We start from the raw sequence: 11,101 nt of genomic DNA on the forward strand, positions 1-11,101 counted from the left end.
TCCACAAAGGCCAGTCTTGGACGTGCTCAACTTGCATTTTCGAAGGAATTCTGATCATCAGACACAAACAAGAAAAAAACAAACAGGCAAACATACAAAAAATAGCATTCATCAAGAATATGTGAAATAGTTCTCGTCCAGCAAAATAACCATTTTTCTTGCTCCAACAAAAAGGACATCCGGCACTCTATTGATCTGTGGCTCCTCTCGGGGTATCACTACCCATGGTTGACTCCAGGTTCCCTAAAGGGGAAGTAAATGTACTTGTGGATTTGGGGTTGAAATCTGAGTAGTTACCAACAAAGCTTTGATGTCACAGTACGTAAAACAACTAGATGAAACACAAAATAATCTCTAATAACATGGGCAGATAGTTTTTAAGATGCACAGATATTCTCTTGTAAAGCTCAGAGCATACCTATCTGACATGATAACTTTGTTTCTTGAGGGGAATGGTATTGACTATTTCTAACAGGAGTATCTTTTCATGAAGCAACTGTTAAGAATTAGTTCACATATTCTAGGGAATCAAGACAGAACACTTCCTGAAACCATTAGTCTATCATGAGAATCATAATAGTCATTTTAAAGTACCTTGACAGTGGAGCCTGGAATAGAGAAACTTACACTGGACATGAAATTATCCTTTCTTTCCTGGTGCTAACCAAAAATGGCTACATCAGTTTGTAGACAAACCACTGAAGTGAAAACATTCTGTAGTAGTCAGGGGGAGAAACCACTGTGATGTCAACATTTCAAGGCTCATGCCATCACTGACAAAGTGACACATGTATTCAAATCCTTCAAACTTTTGACTATAAAACATTGATTTTGAACATTTTTCTTTTGATTTTCTGTTCTTTTTTATAACTTTTATTAGTTACATTTTATTCACTTTGCATCCCTTCATGAATCCCTCCCTCCTCCCCTCCCAATCCCACCTTCCTTCCCCCTTCTTTACAAATGCCCTCCCCAAGTCCACTGATAGGGGAGGTCCCCCTCTCCTTCCTTCTGAACAATTTTTGAACCATATGTGTTTGGAAGAATTAACATTTCACAACCTTGTATGTATGTGTGTGTGTATGACTGTGTCATAGATATATAATATAGACGATAGATAGTTGATAGATATTAGATACAAGGATAGATAACTTTATAATATGTGTGCAACAGTAGGAGGAATACTTGTATAAAACATTGTGATAGGCTAGGGTCAAAAAGAAGGGGAGGAGGACCCTTCCAATCAGTGGACCAGTGGAGGGCCACAGGGGGAGAAGATGGAAGGAGAGTGGGATTGGGAAGAGATGAGGGAGGTGGACACAGCCACAATACAATTTGAATAAATTGTAATAAATGAAAATAATAAAAAGAATAATAAAAACAGTAATTTAAAAAAAAAAGCAAATCAAGTTCTTCAACTTTGCCTTAGCTTCTGCAAACGAGGCACTGTAAAGCTATACTGTGATCTCTGTGCCCCCCTATTTGTCCTCCCTGCTCTCCTTTGATCCTTGCAGACCATACCCCTTTAACCATGGAAACTCTCCTGCTTGGCCTTGATTCTGCTGACTGCCTGTCTTCTGTAATACTTGGAGTCTCTGTTAATATTACTTTCTCTTTCCATGCACAGACGAAAGAATACTTAGAATTACTGGTTATTATTGACTTTTAGTTTATTAAGTTTAAAATAACATAAAGACATTTAGCCTTTTAAAGTGCAAAATTTGAAATCACTATATCACTTTATTTAAATCTAGGCAAAAAAGGAAATACACATTTGTTTGTGTATGTAATCATGTTCAACTCACCTAAAATGAACATATCAAATTACCTTTATAGATATGTAAAAATTTGTAATTAAATTTCCTTTAATTTATTGAACTATAATTATAAATTTATGTATTATTATTATTGATATCACAATAATGACAAGGTAAACTTCTATACTCCAACTCCAATATTCGGAAACACTTAAATATCTTATAGAAATGTAATATTATTTGCTTATTTTGATTTCTAAAGAATGTATTCTATATACATTGAAATACACAGCTCAGAGTCATTCATCTTAGTAAGGTTTTGGCAAAGGTAATATAAACACTAAACCAGAATAAAACACATTTTAAACCCCAGAATGTCACTTTGTATTAAGCTCCTTAAAGAAATAAACTTAACTAATGATTCAGAAATAAAGTACCGTCATTATTTTTTTTAAATCTATACTTATTCTTTATATGGAAAATAATCACTTACTCTCTAAAGCAACTCTTTCTCATCCAAAATAATTTCATCCTGAAGTGTTAAGTTAGGCAAAGCATGTGGAATGTTTTGGCTAGCAATATGATTAGGATTCTACAGGACAAGGGTACTTTTAAGCATCCTATAATATACAAGTGTACCTCTTTACCTCAAGAAAGAATTATGAATCAACTCTCAGTGACTTAAAAGAGATCTTTATGTCTCATTCTTTAATCTTGAGTAATTTTCAAATTTGTTTTAAAGCCACAAATTTTAAAGTTATTACTATGATAACTATGCCAGGATAATTTTAAGAATTATCCTTTAAAAATCCTCTTTAATTTATTCTCACTTCTATTGCCTCCATTTACTCCTCCAGTATTCCTTTACATTTCATCACAATCACAGTGTAGCTTCTACAGTGAAACTACAGCTGACACACTTTACTAACAATGCATCACCCACAACTATAACTCTCAAATGTTGCTCAAGTCCTTGCTTGTGTCTCTATACCTCTCTGTCAATTAACTCTATACTTTTCTTGACCATGAATTAGCAATCTATCACATTGTTTTTCAGTCTAGCCTTTATAACTAAAAACTGCATTAAAATTTATTTTTCTAAATTAAAAAAAATTATTTTATTTGTTTGGATTCAAGACTTCCAGTGTTAGCTATTGCTGGAAGCTATGACCTCAGATTTCGTCAGTATCAGAAAGAGAGATAAAATATACTTCCTATGATCCAGTGATATTAAGCTAAATAAATGTGTATTTGCTCAATGGGCTCCTGTGAGCTGGCTAGTTTTTCTCATACTTATGTAAGTGAGAGACCTGCCTTTGGGTATCATCAGTATGTCATAATCTTTTGCAGGTGAGCTGATCAAAGGCATCTCAGCTGGTGTCACCCATTAAAGAAACATCTCCTCCCTAACATACACACCCTCACCCATTACTCCACAAATAATCAGGAGCTTAACATTCTTGGAGGTTTAGCATAGACATAGAGTATAAGAAAAGAGATGTAGGATTTCTTTCTTTTTTTATTGTTTATTATCATTAGTTACATTTTATTAACTATGTTCCCCAGCTGTATCCCGCTCCCTTATTCCCTCCCAATCCCTCCCTCCCTCCCTCAGCTTCTCCCTGCCCCTTTCCAAGTCCACGGATTGGGGAGGACCTCCCCTTTCATTTGGCCCTGTTTTAGCAGGTATCTTCAGGGCTGGCTGCAAAGTCAAAGATGTAGGATTTCTGTGGCATATGTTAATTGTGGTATCAATTTTTTTCTCTTCATTCTACTAGCTATTGCAATAAACAAAGACCAAGTTGATGGGTGCACTGAAGTCATAAAGGAGAGCTACATAGTCGCCATAACTCACAGAACTTGCCATGTTTACAAAGCTTGCCTCATATATCTGACCACCTAAATTTTCATCAATTCTTTTCTCTCATCTTCTTTTGGAAAAAAAAAGATAGTTTTTAGGTTATTAAATTTAAAATTGTCTCTAATTCAAGTCTTTATCTTATATTTTCTAGAGTAAAAAGCTCTTGTCTTATTATTGTCTTATTCTGCATGTTAATTCCAACATGTAGGTGTCACTTATTTAAGAATGTTAACAGGAGTGATCAGAAAGCAGTCAACTGAGTTCCTGGTAAAGGCAGCCCCTGATCCCCTTACTCAGAGGTCCACATGGAGACTGACTTGCCAATCAGGCACATCTGAGCAGGGGCTGGAGAGATGGTTCAGTGGTTGAAAGCACTCTCTGCTCCGCCTGTATCCAGGTTTTGTATATGGGAATTGCAAGGAAGAAATTAAAATCATGACATGTGTGAAAAGGAGATGAAAATTACTGCCGGGGATAGAATTACTCAGATGTTACTGTTTCTTTACAAGGGTAAAGCTGCTCTGGTAGAAAGAACAGGGACATTTGGGAGTACTGGAAAACATGTGTTGTGGCAAACAGTGGTTAATGATCAGAGACCACAGTTAATGGTTCAAATGTATGGCGTTGAAATACAGGTGATGATGCAGGCTTGCCAGGCCACGGAGGAAGAGGATCCAAGCAGTCCTTATGAAACTTAACAAGATATGGGCAGATGGCAATAGTGGAGAACTCCCCGTTTCAGTGGACTAGGGAAGAAGATGAGAAGAAGAGGGAGGGAGGGTAAGACTGAGGGAGTTGAGGGAGGGGGGTTCAATTGGGATATATAATGAATAAATTGTGATGAAAAAATTTAAAAATAAAAAGGAATGTCAACAAAAAGACATAGTCTCATAAGGTGTGGAATTCAGGAGCCAGAACTCCTCTCAAGGCAGGCATGATTCTCCCACTTTTGATTGCCTCATCAGTAAGGGAGAAAGCTTATGGCCACGATCCATTGTCTAAACCTAGATACAGGGCCTCTCACTTCTCACAAAAATCTAGAAGAAAATGATAACCTATACTGAAGGAGTTTAGTGGTCCTCTCACATAACTGCTTGGCAATATCCAGGAAGCTTCTCTCCCTCCATCCTCCTGCCCCCCCATCTGTCTCTCTCTCTCTGTCTCTCTCTCTCTCTCTCTCTCTCTCTCTCTCTGCTTTTCAGCAACTTCAAGACTGCATGTATGCAATAATCAGTAAGCACCAAATATATCTCTGAACAACCTTTATTGACCTGCTTTTAGTACTGATTTTTTCCAGCAGCATTTTAATTTGTTCCTATTTATAATAGTTGTTGAAAGAATATATTAATTCTCTCAGGAAAAAGAACTAAATACATTCATAGACCTTCTAGAGTTTAGAGAAGGTTTCTCAACTGTAAGTTACAACACATTTGAGGGTCAAATGAACTTTTCACAGGAGTAAGACACAGTATAACACAGACATTTACATTATTATTTATGACAGCAGCAAACTTACAGCTATGAAGTAGCAAGAGAAATATTTTATAGTTGGAGGTCACCACAATATGAGGAACTGTAGTAAAGGGTTGAAGCATTAGAAAGGTTGGAAACCACTGTTCTAGAGGGTTCCTTAAAGAAAAGAGTCCTCCCTTCTTTCACATGTGGCTGTCACAATGTGGCATATTTGAGCCCAAAATATGACATATTCAAAACCACTATGATAGCCAGTATATACATCTGTAGAGAAAAAATGTGTCTTTATTTGATTAGTTAGCAGAATTATATAGGTTCTGCTCAATGCCTCTGCTATGATATTATGTAAGTACAAACATGAGAAACTGTTTTATAAATATAATTTCTGATGCTTGCCAGCAAAAGAAAAGTATACAGATGTGACTTTGTGGTAGAGAGATGTCTTGCATGTGGGATTCCCTGTAATAAAGCCCCAGTACAAAATAAAAGAGAAATACATGTGTTAAAATAATCAAAATGGAGTGATAGCCCATCAGTTAACAATGCATACCACTCTTGAAGAGGACCACTTTTGGGGATACAAATCAGAAAGGAAGATTTCAAAGTATCACTATTTGCAGATGATATGATAGTATACCTCAGTGACCACAAAAAAATCTACCAGAGAACTTCTTCAGCTAATAAACACCTTGAGCAAAGTGGCTGAATGCACAATTAACTCAAAAATTCAGAAGCCCTGCTATATACTAAAGACAAACGGCCTGAAAAAGAAATTAAGGAAACAACACCCTTCACAATAGCCACGAATAACATAAAGTACCTTTGTGTGACTCTAACCAAGCAAGTGAAAGAGCTGTGTGAAAACTGCAAAAGTCTCTGAAGAAAGAAATTGGAGAAGATATCAGAAGATGGAAAGATCTCCCATGCTCATGGATCGGTAAGATTAACATAGTGAAAATGGCCAGGAGAATTCAGGAGAATGAAAGAGAAAATAGCAAGAGGGAAAGTGAGAAAGTATGCATGAAAACAAGCAAAAGGTAGACAAGGGGAAAGGAAAGAAGAAAGGGGAATGGGACAAAAATAAGAAATACACAGTGAATATACATCTGTGACTACAACCATTATATAAAGTGACAAAGGACTTGGCCAAATTTACTTCTAGCTTTGGGAATGTAAGTTATCAAACCATGATGCTAGATAAGATTATTTTTGTACAAGATATACAAGAAAAATCTGGGTTTATCCTTGTTAGTTTATGATAAGTATAAGAGATTAAAGTGAAGGAGTATTAAAATAGAAGGAACTTGGTATTAAAGATATCAAAAACCTTTTTGCAATAAAATTGAAAAGGTTTTTTCTAGAGAAAACAAAGTAAATTGTGGTTAGACACTCACTCCTTGAAAAGAATATTTTTATTCTTAACCAGTCATTTGCAGAGGAGCCAGAATTATAGATGGCATCATAACAGCAGAAAAACACAAAATTTGACTGAAAGGATGATGTAGAAAGTCAGGGATGTCACCTGGGAATATGGCTTATTCTTCAAAGAAGAAGGACAGGAAAGTCAGTACAAAGGTCATCTGGGCCACCACCCTGACCACAGGATTTAGAGGGAAAAAGCAGATTCTTGAGTGACAAGAGCAGCAGCAGTACCCACTAGGCACAGGTTGTGACACTGAGACAAAGAAGATAGTTCTCAGAACCAAGAGCTGATTTTGACTTTATAGAATTTGTGGGTTTATAGGCTTCCTGGGTTGGAAACCTTTTCCTTTTATTCCTGCTGACTTCTATTGTCTGACTTACCATCCTTTTCAAAGAAAATCATTTGTCTCATTTGGCAGATTCACAGCAGATAGAAGACCATCTCAGGTTGACTGTATCTTGTGTTTCACCAGTGTCCAATATTTAAATGAGAGGAGGCTCTAGAGTAGAGACTAAAATGAGTTAGGATTTTAGTGACTGTAGAAATCACAGAAGAGATTTTTCATCCAAAAAGATTTACATTTTGGAAAGTAAGGTAGAATGTTACAAACTGAATCTTTGTCCCCTAATGCCCTCCAAAATCATGTATTAAAGTCTCAATGTAATGTAACCCAGGACAAATAAAGTGGTAAAGGTAAGACAATACTTTCACAGGAGTATTGTACTTACGATAAGTAAAAACAGAACTATCCAGCCATTCATACTGAGTGCACACTCGGAAGTGACCAGGTGACAACATTATTGTCCAAAAACTAAGAAGAGATTTCACAGTAGAAATCAAACATTACCAGATCTCAACCTGTATTGTACATGAGAATGCACAATACAGGCTGTGAAAAATAAATTTCTGTTTATTAAACAACACAGCCTGTGGTACCTTGTTATGACATTGTGATCAGATTGATAAAGTTTATTGATGAAAAGTGTACAAATTAATCCTAGATAGGACATAATAATTTATATTATTATTTTTATACATAAATTAGAAATAATTTAGACAAAGCCAGTCCCTCAGTTTTTTTTTTCTAGCTCCCTTTACTACCTAAATAATTCATATCTCACAATTATAAATTTTATCCTTTGGGCTTATTTCTTACCTTTCCTGTCTATCATCAAACATTTCTGAATATTGCTTAGAAAGGAGATAGCTGGGACTGTGACATAGAAAGAGCTATATTAAAATATATGCATCTGTGACTACTCAATGGCATGTTTCATTCCATTGCCTTATTTTATGCTGCAGAGCTACATTCCGACAAGTAACACCAAGTGTATCTCTCTTTCACTTATTTGCCAGTGTAGGATCACACCGTGTCCAATCATTCGATTTGACACAAAGTATTGTGAAGTGATAACTCAGCCTGTACTTATGAAATGTAATTACTCTGCTGCTTGTCAACAAAGATTAACATCTTGCTGCACTTCTTATTCAAACACATGAGTACATGCATACCATTCCATCACCACCATAGACTTCACCAATGGACCAATAGCTGTGGCTTTGCAGATTTCTGTGCTTTGCAGAAGTATGACATTAGGAAAATGACAACATACATGTCTTATTTTATGCAAAAATAAATCAGAATTACTAACTATAGAAATAAATTTAGGGAATGCCTAAAATGACCAATATATGATTTTATTTTACCTATTGTTTCATGAAAAAAAATTTAGAAATAATCTTAATCCCAAATGATTCGATAATGGTGAAAGCTGTTTCAAATGAACTCTATCAGCAAAGAAACATAGTACCCACTTCTATGGGACTGTTAAATATATATACATAATTAGGGTAAGCACGGTTGAAACACAGCACACTACAGTGATGAGAGAGCATTCCTGACACAGTCACAATCAAAGAGTAGGCTCATAATTCAAGTAAAACCTGAGAAATATGTTTTTATACATTTTCATATCAAAAATTAAGACACTAAAAATGAAAATAAAAATATACCCACAGGTTATTGTAAAGGAAAGCAGATTTTATATGTTCAAACAAGAGTCCCCTTTCATACTCAGGAAGATCGAAGTGTCCATGTCCCTATAATACATCTCAGAAAATTATTTTCTGTTATAAATAATTTTAACAAACACATAAATCTGGCTGGAAACTTCAGTGTTTTGGTTTCATTATTTTGGTTCATGACATACATTTTGGATGTCCCATGGCAGTTTTTTAGCACTTTGTAAAATCTGGACCAATGCCCTTTTTTTCTCCTTCAAAGAAAGAACTCATTGAACACGCACAGGAAGATTTGCATTGTTTCAAAGACATTGGGGAAAATGAAAGCAATTGTGAAATCTTCCTCTATAACATGTTTCTGCATCATTAGAAAGGAATGTTTCCAGAATGAAGAGATGAGCTAAGCCCTTGATTGACAGCTCTTGCAGATGGTACTTTTCTTTATAAAACAATATTATACTAGGCGCCAGAGTAACGTGCAACCCATTTTAATACTGAATATGACATCCAAAATTCCCTTTTCAGTTGTTTTCTTGAAAAAGCATGCTACAGCAACAACACAACAGAACAAGGGGATACTGCATGTACTCGCAGTTGTTAATGTCATCCACCACAGAAATGACAAATCCCACAACTTTTGGGAGAAAAAAAAAAAAAACATTCATAAAAGTAAGGGGACCCTCATGAGGCCCTGGATTCTACAGTACTTTACACGGCTTTGTGTTTTCAGGCATATTTTTTCTTCCCCTTAGAAATGTGGAAGTAGAAACATGTAGTGTGTGTGTCTGTGTGTGTGTTGTATAATTTTAAAAATTTTTATGTAACCAATTTAATCCATTGGCTCTCAACTACATTTCATGCAGTTCTATGATTTCCTTCTGTTTGTGCCTGTGGCTTTAACTTACTTTCCTACACTGCATATACTGTTTAAGCTTTAAAGTACTTACTTGGGGATCTTCATGCTAAATGCCCCAGAGTATGTTCCATATTTACAATACATTAAAATCTTGAGCCTTATTATTGGTGATTCTGATTTAGCAACACTAGTGTATTCTATATACAGAATTGTTCCTTCCTTTTTAACAATATGTAAAGCAAGGGGCTTCGTGAGCACATATTTTGAAGTACACATTTACAGGATAGAAAAAAGAAAGCTGTATTTTTTTGTAGCAGTACACTATGCTGAAAATACATTTCATATTCAAAGAAACGGAAACTTTTGTTGGACAAAACAAATAATGTTAATAAACTCTAAGGTCACATAAGACTTCAGACAGAGGAAGACTACACACTCAGATCTGATGAGACTTCATGAGCTGGGATGGGCTGGTGAGGGGGCTCTCCTTTTCTGAGGAATACAGGAGAGGGATGGGGGAAAAGGGAAGCAGGCTGGGATTTGGAAGAGAGGAGGAAGAAACCTATGATTGGGAGGTAAAGTGAATAAATAAATTATAAAAGACTAAAGACAGATATTCTGCTGTGTGCTATGACTTTTTTTTTTTTATACCTGCCTTTAAGAGAACTGTGTAGCAACCAACCTGTTCTTGTGTTGGATTTCCCCTGTAAGTAACAACCTAATCTGATAATAGTTGTATTTTTTAAGTTAAGTGCTCTGCCATTCCCCTTACCCATGAGTAAAGTATGTGTGCATGTATGTTATGATAATAACTTGCCAAAAACAGAAAATAAGATAAGTGACCTTACAAAATTAAAACGCACCTTTTTTTGGATACAAAATATGAATATGGCTTGACAGTGTATTGATTTGAACACATTAATAACAACCTCAGAGTACCCAAAGTTTCATAGTGTTACACTAAGAAACATAAATTACTCCATGGGGGAGAGTCTTACAATTTATATTTCTTAATGTAACACTATGAAATTATTAATGCGTTCAAACCAATACACTGTCCTTAGAAAATATAGGACAAAATTTCAAAGCAAAGATGTTAGTTGTCTTCCAAATTGATCTCATTTGTTTCATAAGTGTGTGTGTGTGTGCGCGTGTGTGTGTACAGAGATAGGTATGTATGTATGTAGGTGGTTACATAGATATATAAATACACAGATAGTAGGTATTTTGAGAGACAGATGGATAGATAGATGAGAGAGAGAGAGATAGGTAGATAGACAGATAGATAGAGGGGTAGAACCACAGAGACAACAAATGTTCAAAATTGTTGACAAATCTCAGGAAATCTTGTGGGATATGCAGATATAGTACTATCACACAATATATACTGTTTAAAATTATATCTAACATATAACCAAGTTCTTGTTGGGTTGAGTGTGTAACCACAGCAGGAACAGCAAAGAATTACTGTAGTATTTTAAGTTATAGACATGGAACACGAAAGCAGTTACAACCCTAAGGGAAACTATGGTCTCTGGCTCTGGCTTTCTGTCTGTCTGTCTCTGTTTCACTTTCTGTGTATCTTTCTTTCTCTGTCTCTCTGTCTCTCTCACACACTTTCTCTGTCTCTCTGACTTCTGTCTCTCTCTAAGTTTCTCTTGCTCTATCTATCTATCTATCTATCTATCTATCTATCTATCTATCTATCT

This window comes from Psammomys obesus, unplaced genomic scaffold (genome assembly GCF_907164565.1).
Source record: "Psammomys obesus unplaced genomic scaffold, mPsaObe1.curated_primary_1811, whole genome shotgun sequence".
Taxonomy (NCBI): Eukaryota; Metazoa; Chordata; class Mammalia; order Rodentia; family Muridae; genus Psammomys; species Psammomys obesus.